This window comes from Musca autumnalis, unplaced genomic scaffold (assembly GCF_047663935.1).
Source record: "Musca autumnalis isolate F117 unplaced genomic scaffold, ASM4766393v1 scaffold_1, whole genome shotgun sequence".
Lineage (NCBI taxonomy): Eukaryota > Metazoa > Arthropoda > Insecta > Diptera > Muscidae > Musca > Musca autumnalis.
This window is the reverse complement of record NW_027411644.1, coordinates 181,608,361-181,629,875: the sequence shown is the minus strand read 5'-3', so window position 1 is coordinate 181,629,875 and position 21,515 is coordinate 181,608,361. Positions and strand designations below refer to the sequence as shown.

General features: G+C 35.0%; 1 protein-coding gene across 2 annotated transcripts in view; it reads right to left on the bottom strand.

Annotated features, from left to right (window-relative positions):
• Gfrl (Glial cell line-derived neurotrophic family receptor-like) overlaps window positions 1-21,515 on the bottom strand; it is a 618,264-nt gene that overhangs the window by 103,923 nt on the left and 492,826 nt on the right. The window lies entirely within an intron of this gene.

Sequence of the window (21,515 nt, the reverse complement as noted above, 5' to 3'; positions counted from 1 at the left end):
GTTCAAGTCAATAATAAACAAATTCACAGAAATACTTATCGGGCGGTGCTTAGTATCATCCCTTAAATATCAATATTCAAACATTTAACATTCAACGAAAGTAAATGTCACATTGTATCAAATAATAACCATACGACACATATCAATATGTACATCAAGATACAGCTCGCAATTTTAAAGATAGAGAGTCAAAATTTGGTACAGAAGTTTTTATTACTTGCAGGATGGTTGGTATAGAACGGTACCTCCCGATTTTCGGTATTTTTAAGGTTTTAGCTTCATTATCCTACCAAAATGGCCGAAATTTTTTACATAGTCTTCTTTAGGGGTATAAAACTTTCCCCCAGAATTTTGTCGGTATCGGTCTACACCTTCATATAGCCCCCATAGAACGGTACCTCCCGATTTTCGGTATTTTGAAGGTTTTAGCTTCATTATCCTACCAAAATGGCTGAAATTTGGTACTCAGTCTACGTTGGTGGTATAAAACTTTCCCCCAGAACTTTGTTGGTATCGGTCCATGCCTTCATATAGCCCCCATGGAAAGGTACCTCCCGATTTTTCGTATTTTGAAGGTTGTGTCTTCAATATTCCACCAAAATGGCTGAAATTTGGTATTTAGTCTTCAATGTGATATAAAACTGTTCGCCAGAAATATGTCTGTACAGGTCCACGCTTTCATATTGCCCCATTTCTGACTAAAATTCGTCGGTATAGGTCCACGTTTCGATATAGCCCATAAAGAACGGTACCTCCCGATTTTCGTAATACTGAAGATTTTGACGTCATTATCCAACCGAAATGGCTGAAATTCGTTATTTCGTCTTCCAAGAGTTATAAAATATTCCAGAAGAATATATTCAGTATAGATCCACGTCTTCCTATATCCCCATAGAAGCGTACATCTTGATTTTCGGTATTTTTTAAGTTTTAGCCACATTCTCTTTCCGAAATATAGGAAATTTGGTATTTAGTCTTCTTTGAGCCTAAAAACTTTCCGTCAGAAATTTGTCGGTATAGATTTGTCGGTATATTTGAAATAGCCCTCATAGAATGATGCCTCACATTGTTTTACAGAAATTGCTAAAATTTAGTATTAAGTCTTCTTCATACACGAAAGGAAACTAATTATTCCATTTTACTTCAATACAACTTGTGGTGGAGGGTATAACAAGTTCGGCCCGGCCGAACTTAACGCCGTTCTTACTTGTTCCTATTATGGCAAAGATCATTCTATTAAATTCTCTTTGGAGCATAATGGTCGAAGATATTTCACCAATGAAAAAAGAAAGCCGATTAGATTACACACACCCATCAAATTGTGTGGCCGGTTTCGATGTTCGTTACGCGGCCCCTTATATCTTCGCCCTAATAGGCAAAAACTTTAAAGAACAAGTAAAAAAACATCAGTCATCTTTGCCGACAGAGATATACACACAGCCGATGACTATACAAAACAGAATAACAGAGGCGGTGCCTCTAATTGTACTAAAAACAGATCAAACGTTTAAAAAAATAAGAAGTAAAAAGGAAGAAAGCGTTATTAAATATAATAATTATTTTTCTTTCTGCTTCGAATGTGCCAATGTCCAATGGGAAAATTAAATGCAAGTAGAAAAAAAAAAACTTTAAAATACCTGAAATCGGGCAATACCTTTATATGTGTAATATATTAAAACATGTCCATATATTGACAACTTTGGTGGAGAAGTTTCGTGACAGCAGGGAACCTCAAGTGTCCTTCAAAAAACGTAGATAAAACCATAAAAATACTCAAAATCGGGACGTATGCATCGTTATATGGGGGCTATACCAAACCATGAACCTATGTTGTCAATTTTTAGGAAGAATTTCGTGACTGCAGTGAACCTCATATGTCAAATTACGGACAGTTCATTCAAAAAACGTAGCTAAAACCATAAAAATACAAAAAATCGGGACGTATGTATCGTTATATGGGGGCTATACCAAACCATGTTGTAAATTTTTAGTGAACAAGTTTTTTTACCGCTGGGAATCTTAAAATGTCAAAATACAAGTAGTTTGGTCATCCACGTACATTGTGGTTGTTGAAGGATCGGATATCGATAGAAACTGTCATTCGAAATCTGGCCTCATACATTTTTTCACAACGAAATTGGTACAATTCCCATTTCAAGTCGACAACTTTTCAAGGAAGATTTAAGTCCACTAACAATCCTAAACGAAAGTTTTCAGCTGATATAATTCAAAGGTGGGGCAAAAATCATAAAAATACCGAGGTACCATTGTCTACAAAGAAATTCAGACACTTAAATATAGTCAATATGGCTGGAAAGTGCTACGAACTTTATAAAATATGTTTTATTTCAAGCAATTTTGGCTTACGCGAAAAATCAAATCGTCAAATAATGATTTTTTAAATTTTGGCCCAAAAAAATCGTCAAAATGACGATAAATCGTAAAATTAGGCAACCCTGGTCGTATACAAAAACATGGATGTATGTTTTGATGGAGTCCCGATAGAACGTTATCTCCCGATTCTTTTTATTTTTAATTTGTCGGTATAGGTCCACGTTTTGATATAGCCCCCATATAACGATACATGCCGTTTTTTTTATACCCTCCACCATAGTATGGAGGGTATATTAAGTTTGTTTTTCCGTTTGTAACGCATTGAAATACTCATTTGCGACCCTATAAAGTATATATATTCTTGATCAGGGTAAAATTCTAAGTCGATCTGAGCACGTCCGCCCGTCCGTCCGTCCGTCTGTGGTAATCACTCCAGCATCCACAAAAATAGAGATAGGACGCTGAAATTTTGGGAAAATGCGTCTTTTGTCTGCAGGCAGGTCAAGTTCGATGATGGGCTATATCGGTCCACGTTTTGGTATAGCCCCCATATAACGGTACCCCCCGATTTACGGTATTTTGACGTTTTTAGCTACATTTTCAGACCGATTTGGCTATAATTTAACATTTAGGGTTCTTAAGTGTCAACAAACATATATATAACAAAACTTGTGGACATAGGTCCACGTTTTGGTATAGCCCCCATATAACGGTACCCCCCGATTTGCGGTATTTTGACGTTTTTAGCTACATTTTTAGACCGATTTAGCTATAATTTGAAATTTAGGGTTCTTAAGTATCAATAAACTTATATAACAAAAGTTGTGGACATAGGTACACGTTTTGGTATAGCCCCCATATAACGGTACCCCCCGATATACGGTATTTTGACGTTTTTAGCTACATTATCAGACCGATGAAGCTATAATTTGACATTTAGGGTTCTTAAGTGTTAATAAACTTATAAATTAGAAGTTGTGGACATAGGTCCACGTTTTGGTATAGCCCCCATATAACGGTACCCCCGATTTGCGGTATTTTGACGTTTTTAGCTACATTTTCAGACCGATGTAGCTATAATTTCACATTTGTGGTTCTTAAAAGTCAATAAACTTATATAACAAAAGTTGTGGACATAGGTCCACGTATTGGTATAGCCCCCATATAACGGTACCCCCCGATTTACGGTATTTTGACGGGTTTAGCTACATTTTCAGACCGATTTAGCTATAATTTGACATCTAGGGTTCTTAAAAGTCAGTAAACTTATATAACAAAAGTTGTGGACATAGGTCCACGTATTGGTATAGCCCCCATATAACGGTACCCCCCGATTTACGGTATTTTGACGGGTTTAGCTACATTTTCAGACCGATTTAGCTATAATTTGACATTTGAAGTTCTTAAATGTCAATAAACTTATGTGACAAAACTTGTGGACATAGGTCCACGTTTTGGTATAGCCCCCATATAACGGTACCCCCCGATTTACGGTATTTTGACGTTTTTAGCTACATTTTCAGACCGATATAGCTATAATTTGACATTTAGGGTTCTTAAGTGTAACTAAACTTATATAACAAAAGTTGTGGACCTAGGTCCAAGTTTTGGTATAGCCCCCATATAATAATTACATTTTCAGACCGATTTAGCTATCAATTGACATTTAGGGTTCTTAAATGTCAATAAACTTATATAACTAGTGGACATAGGTCAATGTTTTGGAATAGCCCCCATATAACGTTACCGCCCGATTTCAGGTATTTTAAGAATTTTACCAACAAGTTTTAACCGAATTATCTGTAATTTGAACATTTGACATTTGAAATTTTTAGTGGTCACCACACCTCTCCACCAAAAATTGTCAAGAAAGCCCCCATATAACGGTACCTCCCGATTTTCAGTAATTTGATGATTTTAGCTACAATATTAAACCAAGCAGTAATTTGACATTTGAAGTTCTTATTGGTCACAACACCTCTCCATCAAAAATTGTCAACATAGGTCCATGTTCGGATATAGCTCCCATGTAACGGTACCTCCCAATTTTCAGTAATTTGGCAATTTTAGCTACAATTTTTAACTGACTAGAACTAACTGTAATTTGACATTTGAAGGTTGTAGTGGTCACCACACGTCTGCATCAACAATTTTCAACATATCCCCAATATAACGATACTTACCTATTTTCGGTACTTTGAGGATTTTACTTAAAATGTTTAACCGAACGTAGGTCCATGTTTGTGTATAGCCCCAAAACAAACCTCCCGATTTTCCGTACCTTAGCTTTATTTTTTGGACGAACTTTCTGTAATTTGAAATTTAAAAGTCAACAAAAATTGTTCATTTAAGTTCTTATTTTCGTATAGCCCAGATACCTCCGAACTAGCTGTTAATGACATTTGAAGTTCTCACGTTATGTACCGATTTTCGATATTTTGAGGATTCTAGCTAAATTTTTTAACCCAATTAGGAGTTATTTGACATTAAAGGCTCCCATCAAAAACTGTCAACATAGGCCCATGTTTTATTATAACCCCTATATAACAGTACCTCCCAATTTCTAGCCCACCAAAAATTGTCAACAGTTAGATATAGGCACCATAAAAAAGGGCCTCCCGAATGAAGCATTTTATGTACATTATCTGACATTTTAACGTACTCACTTAAAGTTGGGGACAGGAATGAATATTTTATGGTGGAGGGTATGAAAAGTTCGGCCCGGCCGAACTTAATGCTTTTTTACTTGTTTTATTTTTTAAGATTTTAGTTTCATTATTTCAAGGTAATGGCTGATCTTTGGGAATCAAAACATCTCCTAGGAATGTTTAGGTACAGTTCCAGCTGTTGAAATGGCCTCCTTAGAACGTTGACCTTGTAGGCTAACATGTCGTATTTACTCTTTGTTGGCGATATAAAACATCGCCGCAAAGTGGTTCAGAAATCAATTTTCCTGACCAAAACCCCAATTTTTTGTCCTCGCCGATTTTTAAGAACCATTTTAATAAATTCGTAGCGTTTTCACTTAGTGAGCTACATATTTTATTTTTCCTCAGATGCTAACTTTTATTGAAATTCCAACTTAAGTGGAGTATAACTTTTAGGGAACAACATGGAACAAAGTTTCGTTTTCGCATAATGATGCCTGAGAGTGTCCTCCTTCAGCCCATATATACTTCTGTACCCGACCCGTTCCGTCCGCTTAACACTTTTTTAAATTTATTGAAATTATATGGGTAAAAATGTGTGTTTTTGCTTACATTTTGTGTTTTTTCTTTACCCATATGAATTTCAGAAATTTTACACAAATGAACTTTTTAAAAAAATTAGTTTTAGTTTGAAATGAGTTTTATGAATTTTTGAACAAAAATTTGAAATTTTTTCCTCATTATACCCTAAACCACTATGTGGAAAGCGTATTATAAGTTTGTTTTGGAAAAAATTCATGTAACATCGCGAAATATTCGCCGGAGACCCCCAATGTGTTATACCAATCTTCATATCTCGACGAGATAAAGCGATTTTGAGATGTGTGTCCGTCCGTCCGTCCGTCTGTCCGTTATAAATTGTAAACACGCTCCAGGCCGCAATTATGGACCGATCGTCACGAAATTTTGTATGGAGGTCGGGTTCAGGCCAGAATAGATCCCTATTCTTATTGGTGATGATCGAGAAATATTTAGCGGGTGAAATGGACCAAAAACAAAATTATTATCCGATTTTGTAGCGGCTCTGTATGTCGCAATTATAGAAATTTTAAATAATGTAAGATTATATGACAAAGAAGATGCTTGCAATTTGAGATGGTGATCGGATGATGTTTAGAGGGTTAAATGGACCACAACTTTTGTGTGAAAATTGTGAAAATTTTTAATATATCGGTAATATCTTTATTCCTGGACCACACATTTCGCCCACATAAGTAATATTTGGAAGGACAACTTTTGGCCTTTCAATTGATGCCAATTATGTTGATTTATGTGGTCAGATAACAGAGTTACAGCCTAATATATCCAGTTTTTTGCTTGTAGTGTAATCATAAGCACTCTAGAGGTCGCAATTATAGCTCAATAGTCACGAAATTTTGCACGAGGTAAGGGTTTAGGTCGAAGAAGATGCCTACATTTTTTGATGATGATCTGATATTATTTAGCGGGTGCAATGGACCATTACTTTTGTATGCTAAATAAAAACATTTTATTTTTGGTCCATATTTGAATCCCTGGAGGGCATATACCGGCAAAGTCGCCTATATATGAAAAATTACCGATCTTTCCTCTGATGAAAATTGCAATAATATGTGTGCTTAATAACGGACCTACTACCTAAGATATAATGAGTTTTGTGAAGAGAACCACGTCTTCCTCCCATGCTACAAATTGCCTCTATCATGACAGACAAATTCCCAGTTCTTCCTATCGTATTACCTGTCCAATTTTCCAAATTTAAAAGATGTAGCAGAAATTGCTGAACAACGCCAATTTTCAAATTTAAGAATATTTCTTACAATGTACAATATATAATTGTTCCACAAACATCCCAGTAGGGACAAGGGAGCCTTCTCTCATACCAATGAGAGCACCCCGATTAATATCAGCTCAATGATATGTAGACAGCGGAATTTTATGCAACACCTATTTTTGTAAAAATTGCATAATTTTGGCTTCTAATTAAATTCCAATCGAAATATATCACATATGCAAAAATATGCGAAATGTATAAATTATGCATATGCAAATATTATTTTTGCATATGGAAAATTTCTGTATTTCACATATTTTCGTGTGCTACATATATTTCAATAATATCTTCTAAAATGTTTATGTGTAAATTTTTCTGTTTGAAATTCACTTCAGACAAGTCAATAAAACAGAGAAATCTGTAAGCAGAGCCACAATCTTCAAAATTACGAAAATGGGGAGCTTTCGTTGTATGGGAGCTATATGAACGCCTAGACCTATACCGACAAATTTCAGATGGAAAGTTTAATACTCCCAATGAAGACTTAATACCAAATTTTAGCCAATTCGGAGGGATATTGATACCATAACCTTCAAAGTACAGAAAATCGGTAGGTTCTGGCTATGGGAGCTATATGAAGACATGGACATATAACGACAAATTTCAGATGGAAAGTTTTTTTACCTCCAACGAAGACTGAATACAAATTTCAGTTTGATATTGAGGCTACAACCTTCAAAATACCGGATATCGGGAGGTACGGTTCTATGGGAGCTATATGAAGACCTGGACCTATAACGATAAATTTGAGGTCAAAAATTGTGATGAATGAATACTTATTACAAACTTTCAGGCAATTCGGTGGGATATTTAGGACACAAAGTCTTCCATATGGTTTAGCAAATATGTCAAAATATTCAAAAAATTAGGTCCAGACTAAATGTCTATTGCTGTAATATGAATCGTGATGCACGCCCTGTCCCTTCTGTGATGTTTGTGGAACAATTATTATATTGTTATTTAAACTTAATGTGATAAGGTTGCAGACTCCAAAAAGTTATTTCTTACAATAAGCTTATTTGTCCAAAAGAAACTTTGATTTGCTGAAAGCTAACTCGCAGGGTAGTGGTGTAGGGTATCGTATGGTCGGCCCTGTCCGACTATAGCCTTTGCTTACTTGTTTTTTGTATGGTTTGTTTATTGGTGTTTTACCTTTTTATTAAATGGTTTTATTTAGCTCACCCCGTTTGTTTTATTATTTATTCTTGGGTCAAAATTTAGTAATTCAAATTTCACCCTCTTCCTGTCAACCGATTAATCTGAAATTTTGTATACACTTTGGATTTTGGTGACAATACAATTATATTTATTCATTATCATTATAAATTCAAGATGGCGGCCGCTACAAAATGGCGGATAACGTAGGTTTTATCAATCCCATCAATATGGGTATCAAATGAAAGGGCTCAAAAAGCTCAACAACAATATACTATAAAAAAATTGAAATCCAAGATGGCGGCCGCTACAAAATGGCGGATAACGTAGGTTTTATCAATCCCATCAAAATGGGTATCAAATGAAAGCGCTCAGCAAGCAGAATACAATATACTATAAAAAATTTAAATCCAAGATGGCGGCCGCTACAAAATGGCGGATAACGTAGGTTTTATCAATCCCATCAATATGGGTATCAAATGAAAGGGCTCAACAAGCAGAATACAATATACTGTAAAAAATTGAAATCCAAGATGGCGGCCACTACAAAATGGCGGATAACGTAGGTTTTATCAATCCCATCAATATGGGTATCAAATGAAAGGGCTCAACAAGCAGAATACAATATACTGTAAAAAATTGAAATCCAAAATGGCGGCCGCTACAAAATGGCGGATAACGTAGGTTTTATCAATCCCATCAATATTGGTATCAAATGAAAGGGCTCAACAAGCAGAATACAATATACTATAAAAAATTTAAATCCAAGATGGCGGCCGCTACAAAATGGCGGATAACGTAGGTTTTATCAATCCCATCAATATGGGTATCATATGAAAGGGCTCAACAAGCAGAATACAATATACTAAAAAAATTGAAATCCAAGATGGCGGCCGCTACAAAATGGCGGATAACGTAGGTTTTATCAATCCCATCAATATGGGTATCAAATGAAAGGGCTCAACAAGCAGAATACAATATACTGTAAAAAATTGAAATCCAAAATGGCGGCCGCTACAAAATGGCGGATAACGTAGGTTTTATCAATCCCATCAATATTGGTATCAAATGAAAGGGCTCAACAAGCAGAATACAATATACTATAAAAAATTTAAATCCAAGATGGCGGCCGCTACAAAATGGCGGATAACGTAGGTTTTATCAATCCCATCAATATGGGTATCATATGAAAGGGCTCAACAAGCAGAATACAATATACTAAAAAAATTGAAATCCAAGATGGCGGCCGCTACAAAATGGCGGATAACGTAGGTTTTATCAATCCCATCAATATGGGTGTCAAATGAAAGTGCTCAACCAGTAGAATACAATGTACTATATAAAATTAAAATCTAAGAGGGCGGCCTCTACAAAATGGCGGATAACTTAGGTTTTATCAATCCCCTCAAAATGGGTATCAAATGAAAGGTCTCAACAAGTAGAATACAATTTACTATGCAAAATTGAAATCTAAGATGGCCGCCGCTACCAAATGGCTGATAACAATTTTTTATCAATCCCACCAATATGGGTATCAAATAAAAGGGCTTGACAAGAAGAATACAGTGCACTATACAGTACATCTTATACACCCGAAAGCCATACAGTTTCCAGCTAAGTACAATTACGGGACGGCTGAAAGAAGAATGTTGCCTTTAATACTATCATGGGCTTCTACTATACATAAAATGCAGGGCAGCACTGTGGATCACGCAGTCGTATACTTAGGTGCGAAACTGTTTGAAGAAGGTCAAGCCTACGTGGCTCTTAGTAGAGTAAGATCTTTGCAGGGACTACGTATAGAGGAGATGGACTGCAATAAACTAACGGGCAAGAAACCTTGAAATAATGAAGCACTAAACGAATTAAACAGAATGCGAAATAAAAACTAAAAACTAGAAAATAAAAATAGGTAAAAAAACTTTTTAAGTTAAACGGTTTTATGTTAAACATACATTGTAATGTTTAAGATAAATGTACTAAAAACCAAAAAAATAATAAAATAGATACAGTCGTGGGAATTATAAACATATGCATAGACTAGACTAAAATAAAACCGTGGGGCACGTCAATTGTCTACAAATTATCGACTTAATGTGCGATAGAAGAATCGTTTAATTCGTCGTTAGGCAGTTGGCCCGCAAGTGGTGTGGAAATTACTTACTATTTCTTGCTCATGGAAATTCCAATAGTTATACACTCCATGTAAATAAAGGAGATGTTTCAACTAGTTTATCGTTGGACATTCACATTGCTGCCTGGCGAGGAAGCGTTTCACTGCTCGTAGTTTGTCTTTAATCGACAAAGTACTACTCGCTCACCACTATGAAACCCTAAAACTCGCTTATAATCGAGCTTGCTAGCTTGTTTCCACATTCTAGCCCTACTTATCACACGTCCATCGTTGTCGGTTGAGCAACTGCCTAATTATAGTGTAACATTACAAAACAAACATTTTAATCAACGATTGTAGACAATTGACGTGCCCCACGGTTTTATTTTAGTCTAGTCTATGCATATGTTTATAATTCCCACGACTGTATCTATTTTATTATTTTTTGGTTTTTAGTACATTTATCTTAAACATTGCAATGTGTGTTTAACATAAAACCGTTTAACTTAAAAAGTTTTTTTACCTATTTTTATTTAATACATTGGAACATATGAAAAACTCAAAAACACTCATATTTTGATGCAAAATGTGAAAAAAAAACTCAACATTTTAACTTTGTCCTTGAATTTATGTGCAACTACTAGCGAATTTGATCGTTTTTCATGCATCGGAAAGCTGATTGTGTTCACTGTCGAACAAACAAATTGTGAAAATATCTTTACAGAGTTTTGAAAAAACTATTCTAAACCACAGGTCCACGTTTTCATATGGCTCCATAGAACATTATAAGTTGGTTTTTCGAAAAATTCACGTAACACAGCGAATTATTCGTCGACGACCCCCCATTTGGTATACATACCAAAATTCATATATCGACGAGATAAATCGATTTTGAGATGTGTGTCAGTCCGTCGGTCTATTAAAAATTATAGTCAAACTACAGGCCGCAATTATGGACCACTTTTCACGAGTATGGAAGTTGGGTTCAGACCAGAATAGGTACCTATTGTTTTTGGCGATGGTCGTGAATTAATTAGGGAGTGAAATGGACCAAAAACAAAATTGTTATCAAATTTTGTAGTGGCTCTGTATGTCGCAATGGTAAATTTTATGTAAGGTTTGGGTTTAAGACAAAGAAGTAGATGGCAATTTAACGTGATGATCAGAAAATATTTAGCCGGTTAAATGGACCAGAACTTTTGTGTGAATATTGGCAACATTTTTAGTATAATGACTGTAACATTACTCCTGGAAGATATGTTTCACACACAAAAGTTATATTCAGAAGAGGAACTCCTGACATTTCCATTGAAGTCAATTATGTTGATGTACATGGTTAGACAACAGAGATACAGCCTTATATATACAGAGATCCCACAGCTTTAGTTTTGTGGAAGTGTAAACATAATATAATTCTGAAACAGTAATGTTAAAATAAATCGCGAAATTGAAATGTGACCTTTGACAGCGTCATTAAAAAGCCCTCAGGCGAAATTTATGTTTTGGCATTAAAACAATATCTTAGCTTCAGTAATGTCTTTACGATAAACAATTGTTTGCGTATGTACATTGTAAATATGTAACACTTTTCTCCAAAATAAATTTTTTAAAGCAATTCATTTTGCAAAAATTTAATAATTTAAAATATTTTTCATTAATTAGACAAAATTGCAAAACAATTCTTAAATAAAAAACTCATTGAATTCATCTTCCTTTTTCGAAATTCTGATGCTGTTAATATCTCTGTTATTGCTTTAGAAAAACAGTACTATTTGTTCAACAATGACTTTGAATTTGAGCTGGTCAACACGGGGGGTGTTACAACAAAGAAAATATTTGTTCAACACATGTTTTCAATGATTCCAGTATCCTTTCCCATTCTATTCTATTAACATCGTCATCATTATCATCATCAACTGTTAACAACAACGACATTGTGAGTGATATCAACAGCATTTTCATCAAAGCCCAGCACAATTCCCTCAACAATGAATGTTTAACTAAGCCAACTAAGAATAACAAAAGCGAAAAAAGACACAATAAAGTCTTTTAGCTCATTGCTGCTGTTGCTGTTGAACGATGTCATTTTGTTTGTTGAGATAATATTGTGAAAGACGAAACCAGACATTGTAGTCGGGACTTGATTGAAAAGAACAGAGAAGAAAAACAAAAAAATATCAACAGTAATGACAAAGAGATATTTATAGAAGCTAACGATAAATAATGGAAAATAGGTAAATACTATAATGTATACTGACATTTAAATTATCGATGTTTTATTCAAAGATATTGCTAAAGATTTAAATATACAAGAAGACTACTTGGGAGAAAGACTAGATATAAACAGACATCCGTCATCACATCTATTAGTATTTAGTATCAGGAAAATAAATTGAGTCTGTAACACGAAAGACCAATATTTTCATTTAAAAAAAATATTAGCAATACCTTTGAAAACACATTGCCACCATCCGTTATTTGAATGGGAACAGAACTATGTACGCGTGAGTTCTACAAGTCAATTATTAAGCACAAGGTATTATGTGTCGTATGATTATTATTATTATTTAGTTTTATTGCATTTAAATATAAACCTGTTAATTTCCTGTCCTAAGACTTGATTTAACATTCTACAAAAATATCCCATGACACTCAATTAGTTTTATAATTGCAATATGATTTTCACTAAAAATCGCTTTTTGAATTTTATCTTTTTTCCATGTTTATTAAAAGCAATAATATGTGTTGATTGCTCAAAATGTTTTTCCCCCACAATTTAAATCGTTATCTATAATGTTATAGATTTTTTCGAGCGAGTAATTACTCACCATCAACATCATCGTGGTATATATACATACATATTTATTGTTATTATTTGTGTTAGAGTTTAAATAAAAAATATGTTTATTATCATTATTAACTATCAATTATTATTGTTGTTATTTCTTGTTGTTGAGTCTGCTATTTGTGTGTTTATTATATGGAATATTAATTTTTATGATTTTTTAAATATGATTTTTGTAATTTCATAAATGTGTAGCTGATTTTATTTTGCATCAACTGACTTTGATTGAGAAAATAAATATAAATAGTGAATAAATTATATATGTATGTACGTAAAATATGTTCATAATCAAATTATTGTTTTATGAAAAATTAAAATATTTTACCAATATAACGATTAGTTAGTTAGTTGGTGCCATGCATAAACAAGTTTATTTATTTGAAAAGCTGCAGTCAATTTTGTATTAAATTTTTTTATTAAGACAGCTATAAACGCTTTTGAATGTGAAATGTTGCGTTTTTGGCCATTAAAGTTAAATCTAAAATACATAAGTGTTAAAATTTTTTTGTATATTTAAACAAGAAACAAAGTTTTTTATTTTTAACTCTCAGCCTTTGATACGATAAACATGTGCCTAATATCGAAATAATGGTTTTTACCCCAAGTATGATTGGAAGAAATCCGTTTCAGACAAATTGGAGTCGATTTCGACAATGTAAAATTTTTGGTACAACATCTGGCAACCCTGACAGTTATGACATGGACCTTTTTTAAACTATATTTTTGTTTCAATCGAACGCGCTCTTGTTAAAAAAGCTCAAAAAGTAGGAACTTTTGACTAATATTTATTTTTGTAAATACAATTTACATACAATTTACGTGCAAGTAAATATATTCAAATTCTGAGTCGATCTGTGCAGGTCCGTCCGTCCGTTTGTGGTAATCACTCTAGCGTCCACAAAAATGGAGATAGAACGCTGAAATTTTGGGAAGATGCGTCTTTTGCAGGCAAGTCAAGTTCGATGATGGTCTATATCGGTTCACGTTTTGGTATAGCCCCCATATAACGGTACCCCCGATTTACGGTATTTTGACGTTTTTAGCTACATTTTCAAACCGAATTAGCTACAATTTCACTTTCAGGATTCTTAGTGATCAACAAACTTATATTCTAAATATTATGGACATAAGTCCATGTTTTGGTATAGCCCCTATATAACGGTACCTTCCGTTTTTCGGCATTATGAGGATTCTAGCAAAAAAATTCAACCGAACTAGCTGTAATTTGACATTTGAGGTTCTCTAAGGCCACGAAACTTCTCCACCAAAAATCGTCAGTATAGGTCCACGTTTTGGTATAGCCCCCATATGACGGTACCTCCCGATTTTCGGTATTATGAGGATTTTAACTACAATTTCTAACCGAACTAGCTGTAATTTCACATTTGAAGTTTGCAGTGGTCACGAAACTTTTCCACTAAAAATCGTCGGCATAGGTCTAGGTTTTGGTATTGCCCCCATATAACGGTACCTCCCGATTTTCGGTATTTTGAGGATTTTAGGTACAATTTTTATCCGAACTAGCTGTAATTTCACATTTGAGGTTCTCAGTGGTCAAGAAACTTCTCCACAAAAAATCGTCAATATAGGTCCATGTTTTGGTATAGACCTCATATAACGGTACCTCCCGGTTTTCGGTAATTTGAGGGTTTAAGCTACAATTTTTAACGGAACATTTGAGGTTCTCTGTGTGCCTCGAAACTTATGCACGAAAAATCGAACTAGCTGTAATTTGACATTTGAAGCTTTCAGTGGTCACGAAATTTCTTCACTAAAAATCGTCAACGTAGGACCATGCTTTGGTATAGTTCCCATATAATGTACCTCCCGATTTTCGGTATTTTGAGGGTCTTGGTTACATTGTTTGATTGAACTACCCGTAATTTAACTTTTGAGCTCCCCTGCTGTTATAAAAATTTTCCCCCAAAGATTGTAAACGTAGGTCCACACTTTAATAAAGCTCCGTAGATGATACCTTTCACCTGGCTGGACACTCTTTTTAGATTAGATTAGATAATTTGTCCACCTAAAATTGTGAAAGAAAACTAAACATTCCGTTTTAATTAAGACTATTTTACGGTGGAGGGTATAAAAAATTGGGCCCGGCCGAACTAAACGACTTTTTACTTGTTTTTTTTTTTTAATAGCGCGTTGTGTCGTTTTATTTAGCAGAATGTTTTCTACTGTATTTTGCAATGTCAATTCGGTCATGCCCACCAGTGCCCACCTCGGGAATAATATTCCAATGTAGGCCATGGTTTTAGGATTATCCAGTATTAATATGAGCTGCCATCTAGTGCCAGACTATAAATGGTGGGCCACAGACTAAAGATGTCCTAGAATATGGGTTCTATGGATATATTAGGGGGTAACTCTTTTATCTGACCACGCACTTTTATATATATGGCAACAATGGAAAGGTTAAGAATTCTTCTTCAATATGCGACTTACGTGGGTGGTACGCTTCTTCCAGGAAGAACGCTAGAAGGCCTATATTAAAAATTTTACCAATTTTCAGACAAAAATGTTAGGGTGTTTAACCAGCTAAATTGGTTGGTTTTTATGTTGTTATGCAGATTGTTTTGTTTCCCCATGCCTATTTTTGCATCATAGGATAATCCATTCTTCTGTTCAAGACATTCTATACTAACAGCAAAAAACTATTAATACCATATACCCACTCCAGAGGGGAAAGAGGGGGGAATGCTACGCTCATGGTTTCGTTTAACAATCTTTGCAGCAGCATAAAGCTGTACCCAGCGCATTAGTTTAATATTTACACAGAAATATTTTTGGCCATTTTTCCATACAAGTGGATCCACTGTGGATCGTTTTGAAATTTTTTGAAAAAGGGTTTCCTAGCTGTCCATATAACAACAATACAATCTTACGAACTGCATATCCAAATTGGCTGAAACTTTTTATATCGTAAAAAATCTTGCAAAATTACATCAAGTTCCAAGAAGGTCTATATCGGATGATTCGTTCAAAAGCTCAAAATTTTCGCTGTTTAAGGTCGTTTTGACATTTTCATCGAAATTAGTCCTTGTACTTCCTTCTATACAGCGACATAATGTTTTTCTTGGGCAAGCCCATATTTTCTGACTTAATGGTCCACCGACGTAGCCAGGGGCCCGGAGGCCCGGACCCCACCCGAGATGGTAAATATTTAGACATTTCAAAGAAGTTAAAATTTTGCCCATTGCATTTTCGCCAAAGGAAGTGATTCTGATTACAGCTATATAAATTTTTTCGCGAGCAAGTCCATGTTTCCAAATTCAAAGGAATGACTCCATTTTCATAATGGACCATGTCGGTTCATTCTATCAGGTACCTTCTCCGCAATTGTTAAAGAACTTTGCACTTTAAGGGGTGACCCGCACTTGTAAAGCCCAAAAAAGGCAATTTTTCATGATTTTTTTCTAAGAAAACTACCATTTTTTTTGCTCAATTTTTTTCATCCTAAAGAGCACATCTTTATCTGGTATCTGATTTTTTTCGTTGAAAAATATTATGTGGTTTTGTGGCAAATGCCCGTTCACGAAACCTTTCTTTTTTGTAAAAGCGTTTTGCGGTGCCAACTCTAGCCAACTCTAGAAAACTAATTAACCGATCGTCATATATTGTTGTGAGCTTATTTAGAACATAAAGATCTAGTCGTTCATCTATTGAGTTTCTTTAAATATTAGATTTGGTGTATATAATGGACCAAAAAATCAAAATTTCAATTTTCGGCTTTTAAGACTGATGTTTTCCGGCAAAAAAAAAAAAAAACATTTAAAAATAAAATCGATCGATGAAGAACTAGATTTTGATGTCCTTGATAACCCCACAAAATTGTATGACAATCGGTTTATTAGTTTTCGAGCTAGAGTTGGCAGCGATTTCAAATCGTCACTTCTATGTTGCATACAGAACACAATAAATGTTTCCCTTCCAAAGCTCATATCTCCGGCAAAATTGTTCCGATCGACTTGAAAATTCATATTCCATCATATTCATACTTTAAAAAACAATAACAATTTTTCGATTTTGTTAAATTTAAAAGTGGGGGGTCACCCCTTAGTCACAATCAAATTTATTACAAAATGTTCGCATTTATTCGGAACGCCGTTAATGCTCGGAAAATCGGGCAGTTCCTTTCAACCTAAATCGGAAGATACCCTTACATGGGGACTATAGCAAAACATCGACCCACGTTGAGAATTTCTGAGGGAGAAGTTTTGTGACCACTAAGAACCTCAAAAGTAAAACTACCACTAGTTCGGTCAAAAAATATACCTGAAATCCTTAAAATGCCTAAAATCGAGACGTACCGTCATATAGGACAATTGTCGGTGGAGAATGTGTGACCACTAAGAACCTCAAATGCCAGCAAAAAATTAAATAAAATCCTCAAAATACCAACTGCCAATTTGCGGTGGAGAAGTTTTGTGACCCTGGGAACCTCAAATGTAAAATTACCGCTAGTACGGTAACAAAATTATAGCTAATATTCTCAAAATACCTAAAATGTGGAGGTATCGTGATATGGGAGCTATACTAAAATATGAAGCAATGTTCATAACTTTTGGTGGAGAATATCTGTGACTACAGGGAACCTCAAATGTTAAATTACAATTACTTTGGTCAACATATGTAGCTAAACTCTTCAAACCACCTAAAATCGGGAAGGAACCGTGATAAGCGGGCGGGCTATACCAGCACATGAACCCACGTTGACAATTTTTGAAGATAAGTTTGCGGCTACTGGAAACATCAAATGTCGAATAACAATTTTTGTTGGAGAAGTATAAATGCCGATTTATAGCTATTTCGGTCAAAAATTTAGCTAAAATCCTCAAAATACCTAAAATCGGGAGGTACCGTTATATGGGGGCTATACTAAAACATGGGAGAAGTTTTGTGACCGAACAAATGTAGCTAAAATCCTCAAAATACCTAGAATCGGGGGTACCGTAATAATGGTGATATACCAAGGCATGGACCTATGCCTGCAATTTTTGGTGGAGAAGTTTCGTGAACCCTTAGAACCTCTTCAAAAATGTAGCAAAAATCATCAAAATACCTAACTTCGGAGGAACCATTCTATTGGTGCTATGTCAAAACTTGGACCTTTGTTATTTGGAGGTAAGAGGAAGACTAATCACATATTTCACATATTTCGGTCGAATAATGTGGCTAAAGCCTTCAAAACATCAAACATCGGTAGGTACCGTTCTATGGGGGTATATGAAAACGTGGACCTACGAGAATATTTTATACCCACTAAGTAAATACCATTTATAAATACTAAATATCAGCGATTTCGGTGGTGTGACGCTAAAACGTTCACAATACCGAAAATCAGGAGTAACCGTTCTATGGAAGCTATATCAAAACGAGGACCTATAACGACAAATCTCAGCAGATATGTGACAGTCGCCCATTTTATTAAATAATGTGGCTACAACGTTCAAGTACGGAAAACCGGGAGGTACTGTTCTATAGAGGGCTATATGAAAATCGAAAATGTATGTCGACACAATATCGGGGGGCCAACGGACAAGAATTTAACTTTTGCAACTTTGTGGATCTATACCGACCATTCTCTGCGGAAATTGTTCGTACCCCAACGAATACTATGTTCCAAATTCAAGCCATTTTGGTAGGAAATTACGGTTAAAACTTTGAAAGTATCAACAATCTGGCGATACGTTCTATGGTATAACAATTTTCTATATTAAATTACAGCAAAATTCAGCAGATAAACGGGCGAATGACTGACGGACATTGTTATATCGCCATAGAATTTATTGCTGATCAAGAATATGTATACTTTATACGGTCTCCGACGAGTAAATTTTAAAGTTTTGCAAACGGAATGACATATGTAGTTAATTCTAATCTAAATACTATGGTGGAGGGTATTAAAAATTCGAAAATGGATCTGACAAGTGGAACTGGATGTAAACGGTAATCTCGGACTTTGGAACTACTACTAAGAGTTTACCAATACCATAACTTTTAAAAATTAAAGTTTCAAAGTACGGCCGGCATTCGGCGTTTTCTGTGGGTACGTTCTTTTTTTTTTTAATTTATCTTTATTTGCAATCTATTAAATAATATTAAGCAAATGAAATAACATTTTACAATAAAAAATGACAGAAATAACTGATGATCCTATTCTTTCTTTAGAATAGGATAACTATACATATATATTCCTATATAGAGATGATAAGTGGTGGTTTAATGCCGAAATGGTAAATCTAGGACATGACATCTTTTGAGTCGTCTTACAGTATCACTTTCGTCCAATAATGTAATTGCCAATACATTCGTGTGGTTGCTTAATCTTTCCAAATATTTGGTACTGATGTTTTTGATTTCTGATTCTACGAAAGGAATGCCAAGATCATTGTTTATAGTTTTATTGGTAACATACCATTCAGCGCCCGTAATGCTTCGTAGGATTTTTGATTGTACTGTTTGAATCATTTTTATATTCGATTTGCTACAGGTACCCCAAAGGTGTATCCCGTAGGTCCAAATAGGCTTAACTATTGATTTATATAGCATAACTTTATTCTCCAAACTTAACTCGGATTTCGCCCCAAGAAGCCAGTACATCTTTTTAAATTTCATATTTATCTGATTTTTCTTGGCTTTCAAATGCTCTTTCCATAACAATTTTCTATCCAAATGTATGCCTAAGTATTTGACGGATAAACAATGTGGTATTATCGAACCATTTAAATTAACGTCAGGACAATCTCCATGTCTGAGTGCAAAAGTAATATGAGATGATTTTTGGGTGTTAATTGTTATGTTCCAAGCAATTAACCATTCCCATAACATGTCTAACTGCCTTTGGATTATCCGTGAAGCCTCAATTTTACATTCATTAGAGTATAGAAAAGCAGTGTCGTCTGCATATGTTGCCACAGTTACCCCTTCAATACAGGGCATATCATAAGTAAATATAGTGTATAGAATAGGACCTAATACACTTCCCTGGGGTATGCCAGCGTGAATATCATAAATTCGCGACTGTTTATCATTTACTTTGACATAGAAGCTTCTTTCATGAAGATACGATTTAAAAAATATGTAGTAAGGCGCAGGAAGTATTTTCTTTAACTTATAAAGTAAGCCCAAATGCCAGACTTTGTCAAATGCTTGTTGCACGTCCAGAAATACAGCTGAGCAATACATTTTATGCTCTAGAGCATTAGCTATAACATTTACGATTCTGTGACATTGTTCCGGAGTTCCATGTTTATGTCGAAATCCAAATTGGTGTTCCGGAATAATATTATATCTCTCCAAAATAGGCAGTAACCTTTGTACAAATAGCCTCTCAAATATTTTAGAAAATGTAGTGAGAAGACTGATTGGCCTATATGATGAAACTCGGTTTTCTGGCTTATTTGGCTTGGGTACCATAACAATTTCAGCACATTTCCATTGTGTCGGGAAATGTTGTAATCGCAGGAGGGTACGTTCTTTGAACAATCTTTTTATCCATTACACTGTGCAACATTTTTAAGGTGATCTTGTGCAAACAATTTGAACTGAGGATTTTTTGAAAGTACAGACCCAAACGACAAGAAACCCTAGTTATGTTTTGTTGTGTCAGATCCAGCTCGGATTTTATGGCCCCATCTAAACATGGTTAAATATTGAGTTTTTAAAGAAATTCGGGGCTATATCTCTGAAACCAATGCGAATCTTCGTCTGACCTCTGAAGCAAATTTGTAGATAAGAACAAGAATAAAATACTTGGAGAAATAATGAACTCGAAAAACTACATTTATTGCCTCAAATTTCAAAATATATGCAAAAATTCTACAATTTTTATACATTTCGCACCGTATCTCCAAAACCGTTAATTTTTTCTGAATACTTTCTTTTGGAAAAATATTCCCTGGAATGTAATACACAACTCTTCGGAACATGTCATTGTTGTAAAATGTCTCTATGCCGTTGTTTTCAGAACATTTTTATACCCTCAGCCTTTAGGCTAAAGAGGGTATTTACACTTTGATACGACCAAAAATGTGCCTCATCGAAATAATGGTTTTAGACCCCAAGTATGTTTGTACGATATCCGTTTCAGACAATTTTGAGTAGATCTAGCAATGTCCGTCCGTCTGTCTGTCTGTCCGTCTGTCTGTCTGTCTGTCTGGCTGGCTGGTGCGCACGATAAATCTCGAACGGATCAATCGATTCGGTTCAAATTTTGGGTATCGAAATATTTTGTCCAGATTCGATTTAAGTTCTAAGATGGGCCATATAGGTCCACTCCTTCAGGTACCTCCCCCACAAATGGTCAAAAATTGTCGCAAAACTTGTGCGCACGATAACTCTTGTAGGGAATAACCGATTTGGTCCATACTTTGCACATCGTGTAATTTCTACCAAACTTAGATGAGGTTCCAATACGGACTCAATCGGTCTACTCCTTCGGGTACCTCCCACACAAAATTTCGGAAAAGTTCAGTTTAGGACCTGGTCTCGAATCGCTTTGATTTTTGTTTACGCAAGTTGTATTCGCTCTCCTCTATA